We start from the raw sequence: 14,935 nt of genomic DNA on the forward strand, positions 1-14,935 counted from the left end.
GTAATGGGTCCAAGGTGAACTTAGTCTGTTATCTCAGACGTTCTCCAGATTCCGTTATTCGTCCAACATTTAGATTGTTTTCTAATTGAAGTTATTTAATGTTGAACTACCAAGGTTGCTGTGGGATGAAACCAGGAGTGCACTATGTGGTTACTTGTTCCCGGATGGTGACCTGTTGTGGCAATGTTTTTTTTGCACCACCTGTCAGGAACCCTTTGGTCTTTGCAGAAGCAGAAAATACGCTGTTCCCAATGCTGGCGCTTACTGATCAATCAATGTCACCAATAGGGGAGAAAAGGGGAATGGGAGAGAAAGAAGAGACACTCCGTCAACAGCTACCACCCTCGCTATACTGCAGGATTCTTCTGTAGTATTGCTCCTGGTTGCACAGTGGGTGCCTAATACACAGATGGGAGAGACCATAAACACTACAACCAACTACAAAGCCAGATTAACTATTGACTCTAGTTAGATTTTCTCCTACCAGCAGTCTTCAAAGTTTTTGCCTCTCTTCTATGGTGTGTGTGTATTGTGGTATTACGTTGAAGAACTTCAGCTTTCTATGAGAGAAACAATAGAGTTAAAAAAGGATTCTAACAACTCTATTCTATGATGTGTACCCTTTCTAGCCAATACCTTCTATCTCCACTATACTACGTTGTATCTCAATTCTTCTTCAATTCTTGGGAAGACTCACAAGACTCGTTGGCTGAAGAATAGTCTTTTGCCAGTTAGTTCTAGTCCTCACATGAAGCGTGCAAAAAAGGACAGGGAAGGAGAGAAAGGGAAGGAGAGAAAGGGAAGGAGAAATACAGGAAAAGCGCCTAGTGGGAGGATGCAATTCCTAAATTGCTTAACTTATACTGGCATGAGAAATTGCTATTTTCTTCTAAAAGTCTTACTGTAACGTAGTCCCAACTTTGTTTCTCGCTGCTCTGATGTTCCGGTTTGAAAGTCTGAAGGCTTCTTTCCTCTATACCTTCACTCGGACGTTCCACTCAACTGCTGCCTTTGAAAAAGTTCATATGACAGCGAAGTTACTCCGACGATGTCCTTTACAAATTCGGTTCTTTGAAACTACCTCTCTATTCAGGATACTATAAACTATGAAGAGCGGATACACAATTCCACTCCGCAATGTGAGCTGAAATAACTGAAGCTCCCTTTTCGAAAATAAACGCGGAGCATCGGTTTCAAGCTGCTCACTGACGCAAAACTCAGTTGAAGTGCGCAGTTAGAATCTCGCGCGCCTCACTTAACAACTAGACTGTGCAGGCGTGTTTTAACAAGTACAAAATCACCGCAAATGCAGCGGCCATCTTGGAATGGGTGATGGGCTATATAATATTATACCAAAGATTTACCACACTGGGTTTTATGATCACTCGTGTTCTTTTTCGTGGCGTGTGCGACTGCTGGTGAAGGACTGAGGCAACAGTGTGTTTCCTGACACCACTATGCACAGATAGGGGAGTGACAATTTGGCCTCAAATTGCTATTTCAGCTGTGAACTATGGTAGTTTAAGCCAACTGAAAGCCTTATTGTTTCAGAAAGTAGTTTCATTAACATCTGCAAGAGAGACTGCTAGGTTCCCATCAGTATCAAGAAGTACTGCCAGCCTGACTTGGGTACAATGGGTTTAGTCAATCCCTTTGTTTAACATTTTAGGTGGGCACACTCTTGGCTGTCAGGTTCTTTGCCTCACTGAACTGTTCCTTTAATGTCCCTAGGGTGGTGATCCCCTCATTTGCTATGAATAACATGCTGTGGGGTTAAACAGACTTCATTTCCCACGATGCTCTGTTGTTTTGAAGGTCATCATCGAGCAAGTGTCACGTTTGAAAGGGGCCTCACTATAAAGGCTGCCCTGCCAAACCGCACAACGCTTGTTATTGTTTTGTCAGTGGCACTGGTAGAGCTGCAGTGTTTTGAGGACAGATCCAATCCAGTTTCAAACTACTTGAGTTCCTGAGTCTTGGTGCGGTAAGAGTGCACCTGCACCACTATTTCAGCTGGTGGCCATTAAGTTGATTTTATGTTTTGTACTGACCCAGCGTGAACCCAATAATTTGATCAGGGATAAATATTCAACAAATCATATACATTGGGCCATACACATTCACCCAGATCCCTGATGCGCTCGGGTCGAGTTTGTTAACTTGTCTCAATTTTTACTCTCGCTATTCAGGTTAAACTTTAGACATTTGTATTCATAATCGGCTTTTCATCTACTTGGTCGATGGACCAACTAGTTGAAGAGCTGATGGTAATGGAAATTCTAAAGGAATTGTATAAATCATGCCTGGAAGAGCTAATACCCCTTCTTCTAGAAGTAGTCAATCATATAAGTAGAACAGGGTCCGCTCCGCACTCTTGGAATAAGGCGAAAATTGTTTTTTTTCACAAAAAGGGCAAACCTAAAGAGGAGATGGGTTCATATAGACCTATCTCCTTAATTAATGCTGACGCTAAGATATTCGCAAAATGTTTAGCCAGAAGACTCGCACCACTACTACCTAAAATAGTAAGTACACAACAACACGGGTTTGTAATGGGGAGGGACACATCAGCCCATGTAAATACGGCAATAACAGCCTTCGACATAGCAGAGGTAGAGTCCACTCCCTTAGCTATGATAATGCTTGATGCTGAAAAAGCATTCGATCGGGTGGGGTGGGACTATCTATGGCATTTAATGGGACATATGGGGTTTGGCGGAAACTTTTTAAATGGGATCCGGGCACTTTATGACAATCCATCCGCATGCATTAGCTACTGCGGCCTCACGTCAAAATATTTCGCAATCAGGAGAGGCACACGTCAAGGGTGCCCCTTATCACCTTTATTATTTGCCTTATCATTAGAGCCGTTTTTAAAGGCATTGGATAACCAACCAGAAATAATACCCTTTAAAACCAGCAGGCAAAGCTTAAAAATAACTGCATACGCGGATGACATCGCTATTTATTCAACTGAAGTCATTGACTCTCTGAAAGCAATTAATCTGGAAGCTTCCAAATTTGGCATTGTATCTGGCTACAAATTAAACACTCATAAAACTCAAATAATAGCTAACTTTGATCCCCCCCAACCAATGCCTGAAATTTGTAAGACGGCGACCTATCTAGGTGTACAAATCACCTCAAATATCAAAGAGGTAAATAAGATTAATTATAATAAACTAATGAAAACTACTACTTCGAACTTAAGAAAAATGGCACCGACTTCCACTAAATTTAATGGGCAGAATAAATATAATAAAAATGAAAACCATACCAAAATACTTATATTTATTTAGATCAATCCCTTTGGCACAAAATAGGCTTTTTTTTTCTTTTTTTTTTTTTTTAAACAACTAGATAGTATCTTCTGTAACTTTATTTGGGGATATAAGAAAGCCAGGAGATCGCTAAAGATGTTACAAAATCAAATCGGATCAGGTGGCCTTAATTTTCCCGATCTGAAACTCTACTTCTGGGCCTCATTTATAAGGCGTATCAGATCCTTATTAGATACAGAGAATCTGCTTTCCTACCACCATCTACTTTTAAAAGGTGATTCCAAACAATTTTTACTTCGCATTACAGACCCCAACTTCTACAAAAGGGTTAAATTTAAGACTGCACGGGATTTGGTAAAGATATGGAAAGATATACTTATTCATTGTAAAAGCACAATATTTCACACCCAATTAACCCTATGGGACAATCCTGGACTACCTAACATATTTAGCGATGGGGAATCCCGAAGGTGGCAATCTAAAGGAATCGAGGTACTAGGGGACATATATACTTCTCAAGGCATAATGGAATTTCGCACCCTAAAACAAATATATGGATTGGCCGACACACATGAGTTTAAATATAGGCAAATATACGACTTTTTAGTGCGGAAGAACAGAATTCAAATTTTATCGAGCGGGGGTATCTGGGATATTTTAAACTCTAAAAAGGAGAAATCAATAATTAGTTCGGCATATAAGATCTTCATAGATTTAAGCACGGATGATAACGAAGTATTAGCTAATAAATGGAACATAAAACTGGGAACCAACATAACAGGAAAACAAATAAGCAATTCGTACACTAATATTCATTATTATGTAAGATCCTCTAGCCTACGACTACAGCAATACAGAACCATATATATGCTATACTATACCCCAGAAAAGATCTCTAAATGGACTCCAAATAACAATGTGGGAGAGAAAACCAAGTGTCCAAAATGTGATGAATATGCAGCAGATCTTATACATATGTTGTTTACATGCCAAAAATTAGGGAAGTTCTGGGAAGAAGTGGGGAAAATTTTAGTTATAAAAAATGTTTCCAGCATACCAATAACAGCCCCTATGGCAATACTAGGTCTACATACCACAAATCAACCACACTCCGTATTGTTATCTATCTTACTTTCCTGTGCTAAACTAACTTTAGCTAGAGCCTGGATCAGCCCTAACCCACCCAACGCCTTGGAATGGTGGTATCTGGTTAATGAAACTAAAACTATGGAACGCATGTTAGCAGAACTTAGAGGTGTCAAATCGATGCAGAAATATGAGAAAATTTGGGGGAAATTAGAATTGAATTGAATTGACATTTAGCTTTGATTTATGTTTAGTACTGTTATTTTATAAGACGAGAACAGACTATGTATGTATATGATGAACTTGCTTAATTTGAAAAAATTATCTGAATGTTTTTGTAATCTTATACCAGGTGAAAATAAAAAAAATAAAAAAATAAAAAAAATAAAAAGGAAATTCTAAAGGAAACATCAAATCAATAAACTGACGAAAATAATTAGAGACTCTCGGTGGGATTTAATCATTTTTATCTAGTAATTTAAATTGCTCATATCGATTATTACATATAATCAAATGCTGGGAACCTCATGAGAGAGAGCAATACTTATCAACATAATAGCAATACTGTCATTTCAAATATATGTTGCAAAGAGTGGACAGATGAAGAGACATCCAATGCAAGTAAAAATGTATCGATTTTAAACTGTCAATTCAGAGGGATAGGTGAAGAGACAGAATGTACAGAAACAAGATATAGGACTGCAAAATGATTCTGCAATGCTAGATTAGATCAAAAACAAACCCAAGGGATCTGTAAGGAAAACCATCACCCAGGCCTAGGTAGTAGTAAGGACCCCTGGATCAAGAGTCAGGAAACAAATACTCAGAAATTAGGACAGGTACAGAACAGGAACAGTCAGGCCTTTCTGCAACCCGACGATCAGCGGCACACCCCTTACTCGGACACCTTCAGCCTATGCGACCTGCATCAGCGCTAACCACACCCCCAATGCACCTATTCTTAAGACTCTAAGGGGCATATTATCAAGGGGGCGATAGGCACTTTTTGCCGGTTTAACGGCCGCTAAGCAGCGAAAATTCTATCGCCCTATTATCAAGCTGTCACTAACAGCAGTTAGCGACAGCTTGAAAGCGATAGGGAGTGCTTTGGGGCCCGCTTTGCATGTCAGCGATATTTATCGCTAATGACATGCAAAGTGGGCGTACCCAACCCGTTAGCGACTGAAAGCAGTCGATAACGTCGCTATCTCCTATTCACAAGGCTGGCGTAGCGATGGAAATATTCCCGCTATCGCCAAAAATGAACGCCTGCTCTGACCAGTTCTTAGCCATGTTATCCAATGGGAGGTGGATAACATGGCTAAGAGCATTTCGTCGCTAATGCGAGAATATCGCTATATTCTCAGCGATATCTCGCATTACGCCGCTATAGCTGGATATTTTAGCGCTATGGAGAAAAACGTTGCTAATAGCATGTTTTCTCTGCTAAAATATCCAGCGATAGGCAGCGATAAAAAAAAAGTCGCTAAGCGCATTTAGCGATAAATATCGCTAGTTGTTGGTAATATGCCCCTAAATTACATGCCTGTCCCACAATAGTTGCTAAATTCACATTTTTAAGGTAAGGGATTGGTTGTGTTCTGGGTGTGGGATGTCCCCACATGGTTAAATCATTCTACACTCGACTACACTATTGTTCTAAACAATATTTTTATACAGTAATCAATTTCAGTTTCTCTCTCATTGGTACATATGCAACATTTTAATTTACAGTTAATATTTTCAACAATTTGGTTTCCGTTCACACGAAGACACTGGCTTTGTCAGCTTGACAAATGTTCCGTCCTTCACCAGGTCACGCTTTCTCAGCTTGTTCAGTACCTCAATCATGTGGTCACATGGTTCCCTCACGTACACAACTCCACCCGCCCATAATGTAGTCAAGTTAAGCAAGATGGAGGATTCATCCATTACTGGAAAAAATGGAAACAGTCATTTATTAATTATGTGATAATGTATTTTTCACTGTTTACCACCCACCATAGTCCTAATTCATGTTATCGGTTTCCCTAGCATAGCATAAGTAGAAAGCAGCATTATTTTTTAGGATAAAGCAGCACACGTCATGCTTTTTACTACATATACATGTGGCCCTGCCATGCAAAACCTACTTAATTCATACCTTACAAAAGAATATTACATTTCCGGTTATTTACACATTTTATTCTGGTTAGTTCATGTATTTTGCAAAGCATTGCTTCCCTCATGCAGTGTAAAGGTGCACGTTAGTTATTCTATCACTACTTACTGTTAGTCCATATTATAGGGGTGTTCGGTTGAGCAGGTTTCTTTCACGAAATCCTGCTCCATCAGTACCATGAAGTATTCCTACATGATTCAGCCAAACAATATAGCCCTTAACAGGAGACATGAGTACCGTTACAAAACAACCCCTGTGAAGTAAAGTAAAAGGCATGCAGGTATGTGTAGAATGTTTTCTAGATTTACCTGAGAAGGAAAAAGTTACAGGATAGTAGTCTCACACACATTGACATGTGTCATTTAATCAATGGAAATGTTGCGCCGTTCAAATCAAGGAGTTCCAGGAATTAGGCATCCACTGTTACTTTTGCTTGAATGTATAGTACAAGAGGCACAAGTGGTATTGGGGGATAAGTGATAGTAGTAAGATAGAGCATGACTTAGAAGACTAACGTTCTTAATCTAATTTGTTTTAGGTTTTCCTTCCTCACTGTTCCCTCCCAGTCCTCCCCTTTTCCCTCCCTTGATCACTACCATTGTCTGTGCTATAACAGCATTAGCAGTGGGAGATATCAAGAGGTGGACTTCTTGAGCTTCACATCGATTTGAAGATCACGTCTGGCTGACAGAGACATTTGATCGCCTGTAAGAGCGGACTCGCCCAGAGGTCAGCACTCTAGTTCTCTGCTGGGAGGGTTCATCTTCTCTGTAACTGAGCTGTTTTTAAAAATATCACATATCTTTTTTAAATATTGCTGGATGTAAAAACCTTTGTTTAGCCTCACCTTTAGAATTTGTTAGCGACACTGACGACGGTGCCCGCCTGTAAGAGCGGACTCACCCAGAGGTCAGCGCTCTAGTTCTCTGCTCGGTCCTCCAGCACTTCCTATTTAATCCCGGATGCTGCAACCGCGCAGCGGGCGCGCGCTGTGGTTTCTCTGCTGGCGCGCCAAATGCAAGCCCGTCTGCGCCCATCAGTGCCCGGAATGCGTCCAGCGCCAGAACCCCTGCCCGTTTCTCTAGGTACGCTTACTCGCGCAAAGAACTTTTGAGTTATAATACTCGTCTATGCGTGTTCCATCAATTACAGTTGGATAATTTATCTCCCTGCCATGTGCGTTGTGACATCTGTGGCTGGATGGCCTTAAATCCATCCACAACTTATATGATCAAGGACCTGGGTGGAAATAAGCCGGTCAATAACAGGGTTATTAACTCTTTACGAGATAGCAAGGGCTCACTACCATCCGCTCAGACTTTTGATCTTTTTAATAAAAACCCTCAAGCCATTAGCTGCATTTTACTTAACACAAAATCAATGATCAAGCATAAGCTTTATTTAGAGTGCCTGATCCAAGCAGAAAATCCAGACCTCGTTTTTCTCACAGAAACTTGGGCTAATGAAACAAATGAGCTGGGCTGGAATGCTGCAAACCTGACTAGCTAGTTTGTGGCCATTTCTGACAAAATTGAGGCAAAGGGCGGTGGAATCGCCATAATCTATCGATCCCACTACACGGTGAGAATCACACCAGAATCCACATTGGATGAGAAGGCAATGACTTTTAGTATAAAATATAATAACCGAGAACTTTTCCCGGGTCTACTTGTCTATAGACCTCCAGGCCCCAGATACTCCTTCATTACCTCTCTCCAGACCTGTCTGGAATCATGCCTAGGTACCAACTATTTCACGGTACTAGGCGATTATAACTTTCACCTGGAAGCCAATAACAACTCTGATACTTCCAACCTAATAGATAAGCTAGCAAGTTTTAGGCTGAATAAGATTGTCAGTGAGCCAACACACCAAGCAGGCCATACACTAGATGGCATTTTCACTAACAACGATTTCATAGAAGTCAAGACTGTGTGTCCATTACCCTGAACTGACCATTCTGCGGTACATTTCACCACCAACCTTGCAACAACCAATAGTTGTCGCAAGAACAGATCTTCTGCGGCCAAGTCTCACGCTTGTAAATTAGTTTGCAAAAATGACCTGTCCTTAGGTCTGAGTGAAAGGCGGCTGATTCCAACTAACCCCAACCAGGCAGCAATCATTTTTGACAGCTGGTTCAATAGGCCAGCGAATAAATTGGCAATGGAAGTGACGAAGCACTCTCGAAGAACGCTAGCCTCGTCCCCCTGGTATTCGCCGGAACTTAAACAAGTTAAAATAAAATGCAGACAAAAGGAACGCATTTGGAGATCCGAATACAATGCGGCACACAGGAATGATTACTGTGTAGCCTTAGAAGAATATAAGATTGCTATAAACCAGGCCAAAACAGACTATTTTACTGCCAAAATTTGGGAGGCCACTAACTCCCCAAAAGAATTATTTAAAACTGTTTCTGCTCTGACGAGGTGTCCGTGTGGCACTACGTTCACCCCAGCTCAAACGTTTGTGGATAAATGGGCCATTTTTTTTCAAACTAAGGTCGAGTCTGTATATAATGAACTTTTGAAAACAGCCGAGGTGGCTGGGAGTAATTATGTGGAAAAGCAAAAGGACAAGGTCTCTCACTGCAGCCTAAAGCAATTTTCAGTTTTGGGAGAGGAAAAAGTGGCTTAGCTCCTGTTGAAAACCAAATCAGGATCCCCCTTAGATCCCTGCCCTCCGCATATTCTACAGCTGGTCCCGGAGGAGATTAGCATTTCTTTGACTAAACCAAATTGTAATCTCAGAGATCTTTCCATTGCCCTGGAAAAAAGCCTGTATTCGTCCTCTCTTAAAAAAACCTAAGCTTGATCCCCTGGAGGAGAAAAACTACCGTCCGAACTCCTGCCTGCCTTTCTCCACTAAAGTTCTGGAGAAGGCTATGAATTGACAACATATCTGGAGTTAAATAACATCCTTGATTCTACCCAACATGGTTTTAGATCTTTGCATTCTACTCAGTCGGCCTTGATTAAGGCAACTTAGGATATTCGGAAGGTGATGGATGGTGGAGGAAGGGCTGCCCTAATCCTGCTTGACCTGACAGCAGCCTTCGACACCGTAAACTATGCAGTATTAGTTCAAAGGCTGCAGGTTGTTGGTATCAGTGGTAAGGCATTAGCCCTTCTTACCTCTTTTCTATCATCCAGGGAACAACTGATCCTCTGGGATGGCTTTCAGTCTGAAGAGTTCACTCTCCGTGGTGGAGTTCCCCTGGGCTCGGCCCTATCCCCGACGTTGTTTAACATCTACGTTGCCCCTTTGGCTAGACTTATAAAAAGCTATGATTTCACGCTGGTGTCATATGCTGATGACACCCAGCTTGTGGTGTCAGTAGCACAAACCATGGACGTAACAGCTGCCCGGTTCTGCAAATTTCTTTCTGCACTGATGTCCTGGATGAACTCCAACTTCTTAAAACTAAATGCGGAAAAAACAGAGGAGGTGGAGTTTTGCCAGTCAGTAAGTCAGTCAAGTTGCAAGGTATTCTGCTGAGATACAAATGTTACTACGCCCCAACCTCTCAAACATTTTGGTGAACGTGTGCACCACATATTTAATGCATCTAATACTGCAATAGTAGTACACTTTGTTAAGGCAATTGGATCTGGGTTCGTTAGTGTGTCCAGACTATCTTCGGAGTAATTCCATCTTTTATATACTCTGTTGTGTCCAGAGTCCTGAGAGGTTTGCCGCTCTTCTTATTTCTGATTGTTGACATTTTGGTTCTATTTTTGCTGCTCCTCTATGGATGCTCCACCTCCCAGCAAAATGAGAACGGCACATCCACATGTGCTGCTGTGTCAGGATAGAACGATACAGCATTTTGATGCACCCTTGCTTTAGGAACTGAAAGAGAATTTGTCTCTGTCCTTTCAACCTATATGAGTACATTGTGTACAGCCCATGTTCCGCTGCATATTGTGCACCTTTGAGGGTGCAATGGATTTATGCCTAGTTAAACAAGCGATCCATTCTCCAGATGCAGAGTTACTGATGGGTCAGTTAAGAATCCACCCTAAAGGATGTCCTGGGAGGTTACCTTTGTTCCAGAATGTATAATATGAGCCATCCATGAATGCAGAACCTGGCTCCATGTCGTGGAGAACACTACTGGCTGCCATACCTTCAGAGGCTGCTGTGTGGGTTGGACATGACCATGTTTGTTCTTTGGAGCACGATTCTGGGGTGCTAGCGGAAACATTGTCTGCGGATGCTGGGAACAATAGTGTTCCTACTGACTCTCAGAACTTTTGAACAATCATGAAGTTTGAGTACTTTTTTAATTTGGCATCTTTTCTACAGAAACAAATTGCATATTTTTTGGGGATTTTTTGCGATTTGTCTTTCTTAAGCTTTTTTATTATTAAACAATTGCTCATATCTTTAGGCCTTAAGTTTTAAAATACATGTTGTGTTAGTTTAAGGATGTATTATTATATTTAGCCTAAATGTTTAGTCACCTTACAGACAAGGAGTGGGTGATTTGTGGTTGCATAAGTCCTGGGCACAGACACTTCCATTTGACATATTCACGTTTAAAGTTGACATCTTATACACTGACCTTTGTAACACATTCTGCTTGCACATCAGCATATTCAGAAAAGAATTGCTTGTATGTACATTTTTATGTAGGCTCATTATCGTCTCCTGGAATGCTCCATACAATGTCCCCAGTACTCAGCGCAACCTGTGTTGTGGATTGTTGGCTGTTAGGTGATAGCACTGGGTGAGTGGAATAAACAAGATGTGGCAGGACCACAGCTCAGGCACTGAATGCATGGGTTTAGGATAATATATAAACTGCATGGGCCCTTTCTTAAGCAGAGGAGCATTTTGACAGGATTGTTGTGGTAACTCTGTGCCCGATCCTAGCCCCGGTGAATTTCATCCCTATCCTAAAAAGGACGGCAGCCTGCCCAACACTAGACTTGGCTGTCGGATTTACACACACAGAAGTAAATGAGGAGTTAGACCACACTATGGGATCTGGCAGCTTAGCTCACCTATGCTCATTAGGAAAGAAAGAGCTAGATAGGAGTACCATTATCTGTTCTAATCCAATTGTACGATGGTTGAATTATTGGTCTGTTTCATTCTATTAATTTTTGCAGCACATATATTTTACAAAAGATATCAGTGGCCTCAATAAATATTTGAAATGCCTCTTGTGTATTTCTTGTGTACCTCTTTGGGCATGCCTTAGTTATAAACAAAAGATTTGTTTCCAAGATTTCCTCGGGGAAAATAGGGTTGTCATGTTCTGAGGCTGCAGACACCATCTGGTACCCTGACAGTTTAGGGGCCATTGTGGCACACTGTGAGCTAGCCAAGCGGCAGGGCAACATATTCTGATGATATGTGTAGGCTGATACAGTTTTGAAGCATTTGTTGCCCAAAGGAATACATCGTACTGAGAAAGTAGGAACCATACAACATTAACTTCTCTCCTGGATAACAGGTGTGCATGATAGGGTATATTATGGGACTAGCCTCTTTGCTGAGACTTCTCTTTAAGATGACAGGTGTCCATAGTAGGGTGTGGGTAGGAATTGCCTCTCCCCTGGGACCCCTTTATTGTATGATGGCCATGCATTTTAATGTGTGGTAAGAGTCTTAACTCTCTACTCAGAACTCTTCCCATGCCAATGGGCATAAATAGTAGACTCTGATAAACACCATCTCCAGTAAGACTCCTTCCTACAGTAACAAGTGGACATACCAGAGTTTATTCAAAGATCACCTACTCGTTTCTGGTATTCACAATCCCGTAAGAGTATCACAAGATCGTAATATTTAAAAAAAGAGATTTACAATTCTTCTAATAACAGTACTTATGTCTTATGTTATGTTATGTTAACATGTATCAAGTGCGCGTACACCAAGGGTACATACCTAATAATTAGGGACACAATATGCATTTTCCCTAGTAAAGTGTATTGACAATTCATCTACTCCTTTTTACTATTCACAATCCAGTGAGAGTCTTCTGAGATCGTAATTTATTTTTAAAGAAATATACATTTCTTTCATCCCAGTTCTTATACCTTAGAGACCTCCTGTCAAAATCTAGGGGGGTATGATGCCTTTCTGTTACCCCCTTATACAGCTTTTTTACTTCATTTCCACAACACCTAGAATCTTTCACAGTAAACAGTAATGGCAGCCCAGGCTTTAGCAAGCAGATAACAATGAGCTTTTACCCCCAGTGTTCAAGTAGAAGGGCTGTAAATGGGTGGGGACATGTTAGACCTGGAATCTTTGGCATGTTTTTTCCGTGTTTTGTTTGCTTCTGACCTCCTGTGTTTGACTGCGTGCTGTATTTCATTTATGCTGGTTTTAGGACTCTGAGCACTTTACCACTGCTGACCAGTGATAAAGTGCTCCCTGCGTAAATTGTCTTGTTGATTGGTTTATCCATGATTGGCATATTTGATTTACCGGTAAGTCCTTGTAAAGTGCATGGCATGTGCCCAGGGCCTGTGATTCAAATTCTACTAGTGGGCCTACAGCACGGATTGTGCCACCCACAGGAGTTGCCCTGCAACCATGTCTCAGACCAGTGACTGCTGTGTCTGTGAGTGCAGTTCTGAACTGTCATGTCGACCTGGCAAGTGCAACCACTTGCAAGGCCAAACACTTCTTTTACTTCTTATAAGGCACCCCTTAAGTAGGCCCAAGGCAACCCCATGCGCAGGGTACAGTGTATTTAAGAGGTAGGATATGTGCTGGTGTGTTTTACACGTCTAGATACTGAAATACTGCTAATTTCGTTTTTCACTATCGCAAGGACTATCTCTCCCATTGAAGCTGCCTTGTGCCCTCTCGCGAGTCTAACTTCAAATCAGTAAGAAATAGTCAGTCAGTCAGTCAAATTTGCTTTATTCGAGGTAAAAACTCATAAAAGCACAGTACATTTAAAACTGTTTTCATCCTTGATAAAAAATATAAAATATATTTACAAACTCCAATACATTTCCTTGTTAACCATGTTACATAAAAGGAGCAGTAGTTACATATTGAGAATTTAAAAGAATAAAGCATTTTGGCTTTACAAATATTAAAAAAACATCAGTACATATGATAGTATGACCAATGAGGACCCATCAACATGGTCAAAACATTCCTTGTAACTAGCACAGAGACATATAAATGAAGGCTTGATCTCAACCAACCTACTATCATGCTATCAATTTCCTTCTGATAGCCCATGCCCATCCCAAGAATTTTTCAACTGCCACAGATACAACCGGCTGAGTGCTAGTACAGATTATTCTTAAAACCACCTTACTCTCTCTCGTGCCAAGAAATTTGCACATTGCCCTTAACCAGACACGACAGGGTGTTGAATATGCCCCACAAACAAAAAGAAGGGGGGCAATGGACTCAATGCCATTGTTACAAGCTGGGCAGATATTAGCATTAGCTTCTGCCCATCTTCCTGTTAGCGATCTAATTGGGAGCGACCCCACTCTGAGCTGGAAATAGAGTTTCCTATCCTGGGGCCTAGCTATAATGTCCCTATAAGGCACCAGGGACGGGGAAACCTTTGCTTCCAAGAAGCGACCTTCCAGGGAGGTGGGATCAGCATCATTCCAGTCTCAGTGTACTACCATTTCCCAATACCTTGTTTTTATGGTGTCTTTAGTCGGGAATTGAGCCAGATCTGGATTCTCCCATAATCCCTTCATACCCATTTTTTCCAGTGATCTACGCAAATCCTTTAGCCAGCCTATCTTATGGAATTCATCCATTTTAATTACATCCAGGAAGCCCCTGGCATAATGCGCAAGTTCCGGGGTAACCCAGATGTGCCGCCAGTATAAAATTGGTCGTAGCCTAGCCATATCAGATATGGCTTCCCTACCTAGATCATAGCGTAGTGGCTTCATGGGTGTACTTTTAGGGAGGCCAATAAGGTTTCGCAGGAATTTGTTTTCAACAAGCGTTAAAGGGGCCAAGTTGTCGTAGCCCCATAGTTCGGCACCGTAAAGCGCCGCGCCAAGAGCTTTGGCCTCGTACACCTGGAGAGCTGGCGAAATCGGTTTGGTCAGGGATTTCTTGTATTCAGCACTTATAGCCCCAGCATTTTGGCAAAGTTTAAGGGCTGCCATTTCAGTGTGCTTCTCCCATTTTACGCCCTTAGCTATGTGGATTCCCAGGTAAACGAAGTCCGAAACCATTTCCACTAATTGGCCATCCATAAAGAAGTTCCCTTTAAAGCTAGCATGAGGGTTAAATTCCATGAGCTTCGTTTTAGCTATGTTTACTTCAAGCCCACGATCAACACAGAAACCCTTAAAAATGTTTAAGGCATGCTGCAGACCACTAGGGGTTTTGGATATGATTAGCGTGTCATCTGCAAATAGTAGAATGGGCGTTTTCACTCCATCCAAGGTAG

The sequence above is a fragment of the Lissotriton helveticus genome, chromosome 9 (genome assembly GCF_964261635.1).
Source record: "Lissotriton helveticus chromosome 9, aLisHel1.1, whole genome shotgun sequence".
In the NCBI taxonomy this organism is placed as follows: domain Eukaryota; kingdom Metazoa; phylum Chordata; class Amphibia; order Caudata; family Salamandridae; genus Lissotriton; species Lissotriton helveticus.